This window comes from Gymnogyps californianus, chromosome 12, assembly GCF_018139145.2.
Source record: "Gymnogyps californianus isolate 813 chromosome 12, ASM1813914v2, whole genome shotgun sequence".
In the NCBI taxonomy this organism is placed as follows: Eukaryota; Metazoa; Chordata; class Aves; order Accipitriformes; family Cathartidae; genus Gymnogyps; species Gymnogyps californianus.
The window spans coordinates 15,359,676-15,375,613 of record NC_059482.1 but is presented as its reverse complement, the minus strand read 5'-3'; the positions used below and the strand labels follow the sequence as shown (position 1 = coordinate 15,375,613).

The 15,938-nt window shown below is 38.2% G+C and overlaps 1 protein-coding gene across 6 annotated transcripts in view; it reads left to right on the top strand.

Annotated features, from left to right (window-relative positions):
* The first annotated feature begins 3,598 nt into the window (after nucleotides 1-3,598).
* SIAH1 (siah E3 ubiquitin protein ligase 1) overlaps nucleotides 3,599-15,938 on the top strand; it is a 77,337-nt gene continuing 64,997 nt past the window's right edge. For 5 of the 6 annotated variants that reach the window (XM_050903783.1, XM_050903782.1, XM_050903781.1 and 2 more), the window contains exon 1: nucleotides 9,666-9,853. The gene's annotated coding sequence lies outside the window, so the exon portion shown is untranslated. Of the gene's footprint in view, nucleotides 3,615-9,665; nucleotides 9,854-15,938 lie in introns of those variants that run through there. The other variant, XM_050903779.1, reaches the window with a different exon arrangement.

Sequence of the window (15,938 nt, the reverse complement as noted above, 5' to 3'; positions counted from 1 at the left end):
ATTATTACAGCATCTCAAAAATACAAGTGAGGATGAAGAAAGGTTTTGAATGTTTCTACATCCAAATAGACAAATCTTAATTTTTTTTTTCTGTATAAATGAGTAGGCAATTCATTAGTCAGGTGGGCGGAGTCATTCTGATCAGCACATGTTTGTCAAGAAGCAGTGCTTACCTACTATGTGCTATGTGATCACCAAGTTCTGTCCGCATAAAAACTTAGGCAGGTTCCTAAAGCCTGTTGTCACTGATTGGAGTTGGTATCATTTCAATAAGTAGTCAGGGGATACATTATGACCAGTGAAGGGCTTTGCCTTAACAGGGATAGGATTCCAAGGAGGACAGTGGTGGTGAATTGGATAATTCTGCTTAGTTCTACATGGGAGTGAGACACAGGAACTTTGGGTCAGCTTCTTAATTCCTAATAAGCTCTTCTAGAGGCAATCAGGAGCATCAAGGAAATGGGCCAAGAGCAATGCAAACTATTCCATATCTCCTTTGCATATTAGTATACTCAAAACTGAAACCAACTGTGCAGTACAGAAGTGCAGATAAAGAAATATGGTTTTATCTTCATTTGTTTGTCACAAGGAAGGAAGAAAAAAATTGGAGTATGACACTGCAGGGGCAGCAAAAGATAAGTACCATGTTGATTACTATCTAGTGTGGGAAGACATGGTGAAGTATGTAAACTCTTTACTAGCTAGCATTGGATTAGGGAACTATATTAATGCTAGTAAATGCTGATGTGCTGTTCACTTCCATGGTAAAAGTCCAATCTGAAAGGAATTAAAGAGGAATGTAGGATCAAGTGTTCAGCAGAGTAGTAGCTGATTACTTTTGCATGACACAAGAAGACTAGCTGGGAATAGTAGCTGTCTAAAATCTGTAATCTTACCACTTTTTCCCAGATAGAGGACAGACTTGACAAATTAATTGATTTTGATGGCAGAAGCTTATTGCTGGACATTAAAGCAAGCTGTCACAGCTAGTTCATATAAAATGATACCAAGTGAGGCCAAAGGTTCTTTGTTTTCTGTTTTTCTTTTTTTAGGTTCTATTGTCCCTTCAGCTTTGAGTTTTAAACACTGCATCTCTGTTTAATGGGGAAGATGACAAACATAACCAGTATGGTCTGAATTTTCCTTGAGGGAAATGGGTGGAGCTGTTGCAATGCTATGCCATATGGTGGAGGAACACCCAGGGTAGCATCTCAACTGCACTTAGAACAAAACCATCAGTGTCTTTCAGTTTTGTTTTAACTTGTTCTTAGTTCCCTATTAGCCTACTTACTGTAAGTATGGCTGTTCATAAAATCCATAAACAGCCTCTTTCAGTGCACAACAGAACTAGCACTGCATGAAACACAGCAACTGAGAAAGCTTTCTTGCACCCAACAGAAGAAGTTTTTTGCTTGGATTTTTTTTTAATGGCAAAGAAAATATGCTTTTTTATGCAAGAAAGTTGGTCTGTGATTCTCCTTTATCAACTGTACAAAGTGCTCAGAGTGGAATGAGCAGAGGAAAAGGTCAAGTCAAAGTCCAAATGTAGCCAGAATGTTCCTGATCCCTAGAATAAATTAATTTTCTGTGAGATGGTATATATCGCTAATACAGCTTTCAGTTTCTTGGCATTTCCACTGAAATGGGAAGATAAAGGAATATTTCTGTGATCTTGCTCAGAACTTATGTGTTGTCTAGGATAAGATATTCATAATTCCAGGTAGATACAACTACTTTTACCTGAACAGAACAGCCCTGAGTTTACCCGTGATACTAAAAAAGTGCCAAGACCCAGCAATAACCAACAAAAAAAACAAAATCCAAAAACATGTATAATCTCCTAGCTCCATACTAAAACAATAAAATATAATTGCCTGAGTGCATTCAAGTAGTTGTCTGTGTGATAACTAATGTGTAACTGTGGTTTAGTTCTGCTGTGATCCTTGTGTAGCAAACAGTGCAGTTCAGATACCCAAGGCACTCTGGATTTGTCGATTTGGGACCAGCAGGATCCAGCTCTAAGCAATGATCGTAGAGCTCTCTACTCTGCTTCCTGCATTGCTCCCAATCCCAGACAGCTCATGCTTCAGATATATTATTGGGTTCTGTGCTGGCAAAAGAAGCGTACAGTGAGTGACATGGTTTTGCAAGCAAATCCTGCACTGATGGTGAGCCTGAACTTGTCATTCCTGCTGGACCTGAGCTAATGCCATGAAGTGTCTTCATACGGTGTTTCCCGGTGTGTCCCATAATGTGGTATTTGGGCTTTCTTTTCCTACCAGTGTTAATGCCTTGTGTGTTCCAGGCACCTTTCCCATCATCTTGGAAGACAGAGTTGACTGAACCTGAGAAAAAAAGTACATCAGTTTAAAAATATGAAATATACTGTTGTATTTATTGCAAAATACTGTTTCCTAATGCTAACTTGTGTGAAGACAGAAAAATATGAAAAATTGTCAAAATACTGTGATATGTGGGAAAGCTGTTCTTCACTGAAAAAAGTTAAGTTGAAAACCTTAATATGAGTAGGTAAAAGTCTCTAGGAAGAGACTGTTACAGAACTGAACAAGTTTTTTCCACACAGTCACACGGGAGCATTACACAGGTGCATTCACAAGTTTGCTGAGGACAAGAGAGTGCCTATTGGCAGCAGGTAACCCACTGGGTATACGGCAAGTGCCCACATGTTGTTTTTGCCTGCGAAAAATACTAATTTATTAACAATAAGCTAACAACATAATTGTAAATCACCTTTTGTTTAACACAGAATGAGCATGCAGAGGGTCAATATGTAGCGCAAATATTACTACATAATTCCTGTTCTTTTTATAGATAGATCTGAGACAACACTTAGATTTTAATGGGTGGAAAACATGGAAGAAAAGGGCTTTGACATGAGGAACTACAGAATTGCCAAGGAGCATATTTGGTGAGTATCTTTCTTCTTATTAACCAAAACGTTCCACACAGATGGCCAGCATAATCATTCCCATTTTTCAGAGACACTGAGGCACAAGAACCAACTTGCCTGAAACTGCTCAGTATGGCGGATGGAAGTGGTGACCAAGCTCCTAAGCCTCACCACAGCAACGAGCTCCTTGGTAAATCCCTCCTCATCCCACCACGACATCTATCCTGCCTAGGCAGATGTCCAGGGCTGACGTGAAGATTTTTTTCAGCTGGCTCCAGCATCATCCACCCTGCAACCAGCACCACAACAGCCCTGCTGCTCTGGAAAATGAGGCCTCTGAGGGTGTCCATCTTGTCCATCTCAGGTGAGCTGTGGCAGGGAGGGAGGGAAAAGGGGTCTGAGGAAACAGGAAGGCTGGGAGGGTGGCTGGTGACTGACACAGTGCTTAAGAGAAGGCTTTGTAAGCTTGTATGGCAGCCTGGGCAGCAGCTGTGCTGGTTTTCTGTGCCCTGGCCCGATTTTGCAGCTGAAGTAGGCAGGTTGAGAGTGAATGAACGCAAGACGCTGAGGGGAGAGAGACTGGCGGGAAAGCGACAGGGGGCGGGGGAGCATAAGCCAAACCCCTGCTCAGTGGCAGGCCATGTGGTAACAGCAAAGCCCTCAGCTGGGTACAGGGCAGCTCTGCAGTAGATACGTGTTTCAGGTGAGCTTAAATCTCGCTGTTCTACCCGCACCGCTAGGCTTGACAACATGTAGTAATGTCAGTATTAAACTGAGATGGTAAACTGCAGGTAGCCCACTGTGATGAACAGCCTACATACAAAGTGAGGGGTGTCAGATAGGTCAAGACTGTACTTCTGTTTGTAAATAATTGCTAAAAGATACAATCAAATGTGTTTCCTGTTAGGGCAATGATTTAACAGTGTAAATGCTGTAGCTATCTGTAGTAAAGGAGATGGGATTTAGTCTTTTTACCTCAGTATACAGCAAGGCTTCTGTTCATATGAATTGGTTTGCCGCAGCTGATGGCAAAGATTTTTGGGGTTTGTTTTTCTTGTCCTGAATGATTGAGCTACGCCTGAAAAATGCTAAGTATTATGTTCTTATGCCAAAATAAATATTCATGTTTGGACTTAATCAGGAATAGATGAATCACTTCAAAGTCACACAATTACTTAATCAAGCGAAGACAGAACCCCAGTGTGATTTTTGGGCTTTGTTTATTCTCAGTTTTAAAGGGAAATGGCCTTTTCTCTTTGCACTCAGTCTGATATTACCTATAGGCTCCCTTAAACTGCCTGCAGCCTGCGTGCATGTGTGAACATGCTTCTTGAAGAACTTGTCTTCTTTCACTTATGCGTATCCTGGTTGCATACATGTTCATTTTTTAGGTGCTGGTGTGAGAATATACATATGTTGTAATCTTTATTTCTTTCTCTAAAGTCTGTTCCTGAAGTATGCTTCATGCTATTCACACTTTGGTTGCTGAAAAAACACAAGAAGAAGCAGTGTTTTGAGTGGAAAATAACAGGGACCATCCCTTATGAGTGAGTGATGCGGCATCCCCCTCTCCTTCCCTTTAACATTTTATAGAACATCTGTCTCTAGGATAAAGTCCTGAGACTTTGACCCTGATTCCTGGTGTGAGGACGAGCACAAGATTTTTGTGATAAATTCCACAGTTTACTGTTGAAAGGAGTTTTTTCTCTAAGTTTTAAGATAGGCATTATGTAATATAAATAATTTTATTCTGGTTGTAAACAAGCAAAGCTACAAATAAGTCCTAGTATTCAATGCTAGTGCTGCTGTTTTTCGTTTCTCTTTCAGTGCCATATTAGGGTAGTCTGTGTTTTGGAAGAGCATTTCTGAACTGCCTTTTGCAACAGCAGAGAAAGTGCCTGAGAAAGCTCCATGAAAAACAGTGAATCATACAGTGTCTTTCTAATACTGACAGTGTTTCCTTCTGTTTCGCAAGCTTGCAGGCTATGTTTGATATGAATGCCTTTCTTGCTGGAATTTTTTGTAGCTGCATCCAATGCTATTTTTAGATCTGGGCCTGATTTATGTTCTGGATGGCTCTGTTTTATTGGGAAGCTTGTAGGTCTGCTATAATTCATGTATAGGACCTCTTATTTTCATAAATACAGTTTAAAATAATAATTATTTTGCAGATTCAAAGACTACCTAATCTGCTGTGTGAAGTGGTATAAACTATGGTAGGGTGTTCTGGTATTTGGAGGAGTCTGGTTACAAAACTAGGTGTGTCTGATATGTTCAGTTTCTCTCTTTAATCACAGAATGTAAACCCAAGGGCCTTACAGCAGTGCAACTAATCGTGTTCAAAGTATTTTAGTGCCCCTGATTGTTACTGTGTGTGCTCAATTTTGTACATATATGTTGGTATGTAATTCTATGCATACAGTGGAAATACTGTAATGCTCAAGTAAAAGAGATAGACAATTGATGAACTTTAAAAAACAGATGGATTTTAGATATGTATGTTTTTCACCTCTGTGTGTAAGCATTTATGTTTAGAATGTGGTTCCATTGTACTGTTGAAACTGCAGCTGTGCAGCAAAACAAGCCAAGTTTTGCTGTCTGCCTTATGGCTAGCTAAATTCTGTAAGATTGCATTATATAATTTTAAATGGCTAATTCAAAGGAAGCATTTTTTAAGAGGAAACTGGTTTTGAATATATTGATTCCCCTTTTCGGTCTCCACTTGAGTACATTTTTAACAGTTTCAGGAATGATACTTTCAATGTACATAAGAGAACTAAAATATTACATATTTTTAATAAAAAAATAGAAACTATGGTCCGAAGATGTCAGAGTTCTGCTGAAATATACCAATTTAGTTTTATTTTCTTATCATTTGTCACTAAGTATAGGAATCATTGTGATTCAAATCCAAAGTAATGTATGATTTTTCTCTCTGGCTGTTGAATGAGCATACAATATTCAAAGTATTGAGTCTTAGTATTATTAATTTTAAGAGAAAACTTTGCTGAGCAAAATATTATTCAGAGGCTATTAGTAAAAAATAAAAGGCTGGCTTGCAGGTATTTTGGTATAGAAATACATGCATACACCCTTTTTAAAACAAATGTTAAAGATGTATCCAAACTGTGAGCGTTTCACTTCTTTAATGTTATATAATGATTTTGATGGTCACAAAATAGTTTAAAACAGTTTCTGGAAAGAAATACCAGTACTGACATTCGTGTAGCAGTAGAGGGAGCCACTTGTTAACTCTTCAGTTTAAACATAAACAGTTGCATGCTTGGCCTCCAAAGAAAATGTAGAATGTTATGGGATGATGTATGAACGTAGTAAGTATTTGCACAGTTACTCTGTCTTAGTGCAGAAGTTCACTTGTATGTCTTACTGTATCATCTTAGACTTTTATTGGTATCCTTACTGCTGTATGTTAGGTTTCATTTGCTTCTTGGCTCAGGGACTGTACTTTTCTTCTGCTTGCTAATATTTTAGGTTTGAGATGCAAATGAAATTGGTAGTAATATATTTACCTTTGATATGAGTTCTTTGAATACAAAATTGCAACCAGAAATCTGCTGTTTGGACAATTTTGATTGCCAGAAGTTAAGATATCAGTGCATGAGAAATTTTATTAAAAAAAAAAAAAGAGAGAAAAAAGAAATTCAGAGGGATTACATTAAAAATCAGAGAAGATATCACAGAGACTCGCATAACAGGACAAGAGCAGAGCTGGCTGCCTAGTTTTGCCAAAACCTGATGAGTACTAAAGCAGAATCCAAAAGCAGAGGCAGGAAGGGGCCAGCCCTTTCAGTGGGACGGTCACTTATGAGCACGCAGGACTAGATGATATTAAAGCCAGTCTGAGTCTGACTCCTTTATGTGAGGAGCATTACTGCACCTTGAATCCAAATGAACCCAAGTCAATTGTGTGTTTTGCAAAGACAGAAGAAAATTGGGAATATCTAAAAGGCAGAGAATGAAGGTCTGGCAATATTTTCTGAGAAGAGGAGGAGATACATTGTGGTTTATAAATACTTTTCTGTGGGAGATCTTTGCAGCAGAGGGCCTTGAATTAAAAAGAGCACATCAGAGTCCTTTGCCAGATCTCATACTGGCAGAACACCAAGAATATGGATAAGGACATTCTTGACATTCTGAAGTGAAGGGGCATTAAAATAGTAATAGTTGACATTCGCTAGAAACAAATTAACGTTTTCTGTTGCATTTGTAGCTACCCAAGGATTCCTTACATTAGGGAAATAGAATTTGCTATATTTTAACTTTTAACCAAATTTTTATTCTCTTGGCATGCATGTCTATGAGCTGCTAGCACCTAATCTAAAGAGAAATGTCCAGGGCTGAATGTAACTTAGTGTGAAACATGTAACATCAACACTTGGCTTCACAATGTTCAAACTTGTTTCCCTTACAGAGTTGAGCCAGAAACTGACCTTTGAGTAAATGAATAAGGAGATAGCACTAAAAATTAAGTGTTCTAAGACAGTGCTAGTGTAATCATGACATTAATGCAGAGTCTTTACCGATTCAGTGTGTGCACACAATTATTTTTGTTTTAAACCATTCAATACATTAATTATGACTTAAAATTATTTAGGGCTCTGATTCATAAGCAGTGTATGTTGTAGTGGCCTAAAATGTTACCAGTGTTATTTGCAGGAGATTCACTTCAGCTACCCTTGCTACTGCAGGACTGCTGTGTGTTGGTTTCTCAGTTGTCACAGCTGGCATATTGGTTTAAACTGCTGTAGGTCATGAGTCAGAGCCCTCAGTTCTCTGCTGTCAACAAAAATGCAGAGAAGATAAAGATATAGTAGCTAGATGGTTATCCTTTGCTTTATAGCATCCATCAAAGCCCTACTTTATAAACAGAAATCAAATTAAGCTTTCCAGTATTACAGCAGCTATGAGTCTTCCAAATTATGATGGATTGAAATAATTCATGCGAAAGCCCAGGATATCTCATCTATCCCATCTGGTGGGTTTAGTCTCAGGGCCTTTCAGGGACATTATTCAAATGTTTCTGGTAGGAGGTGAACATAATTGCTGTTTCAGGAGCTATTTGGGAGGGGATGTTATGATTTCTTTTAATGTGATATTTAATTATATACAAATAATAAAGCAGCTTAAATAAGTTTGTAATGTTCCTGTAAAAATGTTATGGCTTTTTATTTCCTTCCTCACTGATAGGCTTTTGCTTGTCTTTTGTTTGTATCATAATGCACTAATGGTGAGTGATACATAGTAAGAAGGATGTAATGGGAGTCTGCCTTGAATTTTGTGTATCTGTTCATAAGCCCTTAGGTGGGAGAAGTGGTGGAGAGTTAGCAGAGTTGCCAATGGTTAGTCAGTGCTGTAGTGGCAGAGACAGAAATAGAATCTAGTTCTTTTTTTTACCATCTAAGGTATATGTGACACCTTCTCGTTACTAGGACTGCTAATTAGTTGTGGTGGTTATGGATTAAATACTAGTGTTGCATGCACGTATTCTCTCCCTCCTATAAAATAAAGGGTAGGTGTACTTTGAAAAAGTTTCGTTAAGATAATATCTCCTAATGCTGTAAACATACAGAAACACTCATACACAAGATGAATTCAGCTAAATTAAAGAAGGTGAGCTGTTGGGCAAGGATATACCTTGTTTGGTATCAAAACAAACAGTAGAGGTTGTGTGCTGTTCTATCTAGAAAGGCCTTTCCAGTCCAAAGAATGACATCCTTACACAATAAAGTGAATAGTTCTATACTCTGCTATAAAACTGTTTTTAAAAAAAAGTATGAAAATTTGCAGTTATGAAGGTTTCTTTCCAGTTTCTTGCTGGGTGAAATGAGCACAAAGTCTGTCTGTTAGAATCTTGTTTAAGACTGTCTTGTGATTAGTGAATGCAGACATGGAGCAGAAGGTCTGATCAGATACCAGTGTGCAGAAGGGTGGGAAATATGATAAGCAGTGTTGAGCAGAAGTCTCTGAAACACACTGAGTGAGTATATGGAGCAAGTTCTGTTCCACAAATAAAAATTTGACAGTATATTTGAAAACTGTGTTTATATTTCAAAACAGCTTGTATTTGTGAGTTGTAACAACTAACCAAACTGCCATAGACAATGCTATTGTCTCACTCTGTACAGACTGTAATTGTGGAAGGAGTTGGGTATTGAATCATATCCTACTGTACAAGTATAACAGGCTTAAAATTTTACACTTTCTAACATTTGATCTGAGTTAACTGCCTTTCTGAGAGTTGTCTGTTCTAGATTTGACACTCTATGCTACTGAACAATGTTGGAAATAGGTGCACATTTTCGGTTGTGCATATTTCAGAAGAAAAAATGGCATATATACTGGGTGGTTCTTATGTTATGCAGCTATTGGCTTTAGAGCGCCTGAAAGTCTATATTAGGACCTATCATTATGCAACTTGTCAGAGCAACATTTGCAATCCCTGCACTTGCAAAAAGGTAAAGTTGCTTCCAAGACTTTCCTGCTAAGACAGAAAAAAAAGCAGGAAGGATTTCACTATCTCTTAACAGAGTTGTGGGGGAGAAAATATGGCAAGCACTGTGATGGGCTGCAACCTTATCTGTGTTCCCCCTTCAACCAGGTTCTTCCTTGAAGCTTTCTGCAAGCACTATATTGAAGACATCTGTGATACCCCACTCCCCCTTGACTCCTAAAGCAAGGCTATGCACTGACAAGGTCATTTAGCTCACAGGTGAACAGAATATATACTGGAATGATTGGTAACTGGTAGTATGGAAACATCTGACAGACCCAGCTGAATTAAGGTTCTTCTATGCCATGTGACCTGCAAATTCAGAGTGAAAAAGAGGCCACGTCACGAAGACTCTGTATTTCTGAACTGAAAATTTAAAGAACTGGGAGGGTGATGCAGGTGTATGAAGAGTTTGATGGCTGTTTTTTCATGTAAGGTTTGGGTTTTTTTCCTCTAATTTCCTAGTTATCTTGTAGTTTTGATTGTTGTTTTTTATCAGTTTCTTGTTGGTTTAGATATCTATAAAAGTTATTTTATGGGTGTAAGCCTATGATGTTTTGTATTTGATTATAATGCATTGATGAGTGATTGGGGGGGGGGGGGGGGAAGAAACCAAACTAGTAATGGAAAGCCAGAATTTTGAGCTTGAGAAACACGACCAACTCTTAATTTATAAGGACAATTTTTAATGTGATGTTTTTGTATGCCTATGCAAGTCCATTTTCATGTTGGCTTTAGTCATCTTGCTGCATCTTAAATAATGATGTATATCATAATGTTTTAGTAAAAAAAAATAGGTATTTATGGTTTATTTATAAATAAGCTAGCAGGTGGTTGGATAGACCAGTTATTCCATTATGTTGGTTTGATTCCCCATGAGAACTCTGTTTCAGAGTAGAATTAATTTAAAAGTAAAAACAACTACTGAAAATCTTGCTATGATTCTCATTGGTATTTTCAGGTGCCTAAATACCATTTGAGCTAGTTAGATGTAATATTTCTCTCCAAGCTAGATATAACCTATCAGACCTGATATAAATTAGCACACTTACTTGAATGAACTTTTGCCTGTGTATGTTTTTCCCAAAGACTTAAGCTGACTTCCATCAAGAAGCCCTAAAACTGTTCCCTTATCAAAATATGGTGCCATGAACTGCAATGATGAGTTATTGTTAAACTATGTATAAAAGCTCTTTGTAGGTAGAAATCCATTTAAAGGTGCTGCAGAACAAAATATTTGCAGACTAATGATAATTCTTGAGATATGCAGAGGATTCTTCACCTGTAAACTCTAGAGGATTATTACTAAGAAGTACATATTGTTACTTCCATTGATGGATAGAGAAATTAAAGTGCAAAAAAGTCAAGGGTTTTGCAGAAAGAGGTCTGCTTAGGCAATTTGGAAAACCTGTAGTTTGAATCAGTAATAAAGAAAATAATAGGAAAAAATCTTGTAGAAAATACAGTTTGTACTGTTGGAGCTGTTATCTTCACAATATTTCCAAAATTTTGCAAAAAAAAAAGTAAATGTAATATTTGCATCACTATATATAACATGTATTTCTATATATAGTTGTTGCCTGTTAATATATAGACACTTTCTAAGTGATGGTAATACACTATGCATTTTCCTTCCCTGTTGTGATTTGGTCTTTAATACCATAAACCTGTTTAATAATTTTTAAGAAGGAACATTATGTGCATTTGAGGAAATCAAACCAGCTGAGCTCAATCTTCTTATCCTTCTCTTTTCTGCTTTTCAGTAGAGATGATATTCATCTAGCTATCAGTCAGTTTTTTTTTTTTCCAGTTTGTTTTTTAAATCTAGAATAATTTTGTGGACAACATGAAGATATAAACAAATATTTCCTTACTGCCAACTCATCCGATTGTAATGGATAATGCTCCAGGAGTTTCAGCTTCTCTCTCTCTCTCTCCTTTAAACAGGGCAGGTTTTGTTCCAGAAGGTAGTCAGGAGCTTTACAGGGCACTTAGCAGTCTAAAGATACAGAAAGGAGCTTTACCAAATTTTCAGAAGTGTATAGGTACATAAATGCCTCTGAAAGACCACAGTACTTCAGGTACTTTAGAAAGTGTGGCTTTAGCACCTAAGCATTTACATTTTTGAAAAGCCCATCTTTTGCATTCGTATAGTATCACCAAAATGTGACTACCTCAGGAAAGGAAGATCAGATGTGGATTTACAGTGGGAGGTAAACGTACTTTAGGTCCCATGCAGTTAGCACCGTCTGGAGCAGTATGTTATATGCCACAGGAATGCACAACTGCAGCCACATGGCTGTGCAGCATTTCCATGTAAACTGCCCCAAATGTGGCTACAGGTTGTTGCAAGATCCACTGTACTCTGAGAGAGGGGAAAAATAGGACTGATTTCACGTTAATGAAACTGTGGACTTACTAAACTTACTGGATGTAGTTCCAGTTCTGATCATTATTAAACTTGCTTTCGTGAAGACAGGAGGGATCTAAGAGTAGAGACTCAAAGCTGGAGGCATAAATGTGAAGCAGGTTGTACTATAGCAGCTGCACAGGAACAAGCAGTCTGAATTTTGAAGTATGTGGGGAATGCTGCACTGGTTTCATTGCAATTGTTGTTGCAGGCCAAGATTGTTTTTAGAGGGTTCATCATGTGGTGCTTAAACAAATGAGCCCATAAGAAAGTTGTAAGTCCTCAGATACTGAGCATCAGAACTAGTAGTTGTCACTCGCTGGCATTAAAGGTAGTGAGGTCAGTATCTTGTTGCAGAGACTGACACTGAAATGCTTTCATAGAAGCTTCAGTGTACTTCAAAGTGTCTGGTTTTTGTCTAAACCTGGTACAGGATAATACTTTTCCAAAGCAGAAAGAGCATTTCCAGTATGAAGTATGCCATAGAGCCATTCTGAATGTCTTTGGCACATTAAATGTACTGATGCTTTGATCTTAGGTTAATATGAAATCGGAGCCTTCTTAGCCTGAAAGAGCTTGTTGACAAACTCCTTATCTCCCTCATGAGCTTTTGTTTTGCTGGTGGTTTCCAGGCCCTTAGTCTATCCTCTACCATAACTCCTTTTGTGACTGCTGTTCAATACAAAAGTAAGCATAGATATTTACTTGAAACTTTGGTACACAAGTGTTTTGGTTTTTTTTTTTTGTTTGTTTTTTTTTAAATAAGCTGTTGTGGTTTTAAAATACAAAACTAGCAAGCAACAGAATGCCTGCATAAAAGTGAAGTAACAATCATGGTGATTTGGTGTGACTGACAATGCTGTTAATCTGCCTAGCCTGGCAGTTGGGAGGTAAGCTTCTTACAAGTGTTTGTCTCCTAAGGAATTCCCCTCTGCTTAACCAGTGATAAAGAGATGATGGTCCGTTTAACCATAAAGGCTTCTCTGCCAGCTGCCTCTGTATTTATTAGCACAGTTTCTATTACGCAAAAATAATTTATAGTACAATGGCATATCTGATTACAGACGTGTTTTGTGATATTTTGTTTCTTGTGAATTGTTTAATATGAAGCAACCATGCAGAAATGCTTCGATGTGTGAATTAGTGAGACATTTAATTAAGTTGCAAGAGCCAATGCACTTGCAAATGGAATGTTGAACATACCACTTATTTCATTCATGAAACAAAATTGGTTGTGGATTTAAAGAAGAAAAGACTTGCAGACAAGCATGTTCTTCTAAATTCTAGAGGCATCATAACTGGTCTACAGTTTGGGTTTAATTTGGAAGTGACCTAATTTGGGGTTTTATGTTTTAACTAGTTTAATAAAGCAAATCCTTTTAGTATTTCCACCTGTGATTCTGCTTCACCTGGACCTCATTCTCTAGGTAATGAAAGTCTGTAATACTTTTTAAAAAAAGGAAACAAAATGTTTTGGGTGGGGGGGTGGGGTCTTGTTTTTTGGTGGGAGGTGCATTTTGGAGGGGGTAGGTTTGGGTTCTTTGAGGGGTTGTTGTTTGGGGGGTTTTTTTGAGGGAGAGAGAGAGAAGGGGGCTCTGTGAGTTATTCCTGTGGCCTACAAAGGTGCCATGTGTGGGTTTTGAGTTCACACAAACTGGGTTAATCTGGGACTGTCACAAAGGGCATATGGTCTTGGAAGGAGCATATGGTCTAGAAGAAGGCATTCATTGTAGTGCTGCAGAACATTCACAGCTGGTTTATCTATGGGGTAAACTTGAGAGTTCACTGGGGAAGACTGCATGTATACCTGGGGAGTCAGTATAAGGTTTCATTATTTAAGCCAGGATGCTCAGGTCCCATTGTAATCTATTTACTGGAACTGTTTTCTCTCAAAAAAATAGGTCAGAAATTAAAGAAAAACTTTGCCCACAAAGGCAATCTTTGGAAATAATGCTCATGACAGTGAAATTGCTATTTGGGAAGCTTATAGCCTTGTGAATTTCATTAACAATGTCTATGAAATACTCTAAAATTTGACTTCAATATCATAGATTAGCTGCCCAGTCCTGCAGCTCTTATTCAGCCGACCTTAATAGGACTACATGTTTGTTTGGGTTTAAGTTTGGAACAAATTGTCTCAATGACTGAACTTTTTCCCGTAAATGTATTATTGGAGAGGCTGGTGATGTTTGTACATTAGTTCTATTTTGCCCACTGTTTGTCTACTCAATGGCAAATATAAGGTCTTGAATTAGAAAATAAAAAAGAACCGAATTTCATTTATAGAATCAAGACGTCCATCTAAAGATCCATGGTTGTTCACTGCTTATAAAGTTCTAAGCATTAAAGAAAAAATTACTCTTAGATTTCTTTTTTTTAAGCCTATAGTAACTTACTTCTGCTTAACTTCAAATACTTATATAGAGTCCTTGAATATTAATGTATCTAAGTAAACAAAACACAGTGTAGCTCTGAGGATCCTTCTGTGTTGGTAGATTTTATAGCTGTATATATGCAAATTAGGATTCAAGATTTCCGATAAACACAGTAACTGCAAAATCTTACTGTTATTGAAGTAAAAATAAGGCTCCAAGCTTGTGTCTCAGACCCCAAGATGATTTTCCAGAACCTTCCTTTGATGAGGGGGATAGGAGAAAGAGAATTCCTCATGTATAAATACAAGAATTTTGATACGGAAATTCTTGTTTCCATGAATATCACAATATCATGTCTATACAGCTCCTCTTTTCAGAGTAGCAAAGCCAGCATCTAGTATGCTTATGCCTCCTTTTTTTTTAAAAAAAAAAAAGGAAGATTAATGCTTTTTTCATTTACTTTGACTTTATCAGTACTCGTGTTCCTTATGTTCTCTGTAGTGAATGCTGTTGTGAAGTCTAAGCATGTTTGGTGAAAGATCTCAACTATCTTTTATTGTCCCTGCTGTTGAGTTTGGTTAACAATTAGTGCAAGATAGGGCCCAATTTTGCTTACTAAGTCAATATAATCATAGATTAATTCAGGTTGGAAAGGACCTCGATACATCACCTAGTCCAACCTCTTACTGAAAGCAGGGTCAGCTACAAGATCAGGCTGCTCAGGGCCTTATCCTGTTGGGTCTTGAAAACCTCCAAGAACTAAGACTAGGCAACTTGTTCCACTGCTTGGCTGTCCTCATGCTCAAAAGATTTTTTTCTTGTATCCGTCTGACCCCCTCTTGATTCAATTTGTCTTTTATCTCTTATCCTTCCACCATAGACTACAGTGAGGAGCCTGCTTCTATCTCCCTGATAACATCCTTGTAGATACTGGGGGACTGCTATCAGGTCCCCCCAAAGCCTTCCCTTCTCCAGGCTGTATCGGCACTCTTTCCTCTGCCTTTCCTCACAGGATGAGTGCTCCAGGCCCTGGCTGTCTTGGTGGCCCTCTGAACTCTCTCTCTCCAGTTTATCAATGTCTTGCTTGATTGGAGAACCCCAAATGGGTCACAGTATTTTGGATGAAGCCTAATGAGTGCCAAGTACAGGGGGGACAATCACTTCCTTCAATCTACGGGCCTGTTCCTGTTAATACAACTCAGGATGCTATTGGCCATCTTGGCTGCTAGAGCACACTGTGGGCTTATGTTCAGCTTGCTGTTAACCAGGATCCCCAGCTCCTTTTCAGCACAGCTGCTCACAGCCAGACAGTCCTCAGCTTGTATTCTTGCACAGGGTTGTTCCATCCCAAATGTAGGACCCTGCACTTGTCCTTGTTGAATTTCATAAGGTTCCTGCTGACCTAAGCCTCCAGCCTGTCTAAGTCCCTCTGGATGGGAGTCTTCCCCTCAAGCCCATTGACTGATTTCCCCCAATTTAGAGACACCAACCAAGCTGCAAATTTGGTGGGGGTTCAAGTTGAAATTTTTTAAGCTAAGCTTACAGTGAAGTTGAAAATATTGAAGAGCCTTCTTATTATGATTTTAGTCTATGGAACTGCATGTTTGGATGTGTTTGTGGAAATGTTTTCTGAAACTCTTCAAGGAAGTTTCTTGTGGAGCAAAACTTAGGTTGAGAAGCATGACATGTTTCTGTCCAGAAACAATTAAAACACAGCTTTTTTTATTAGTA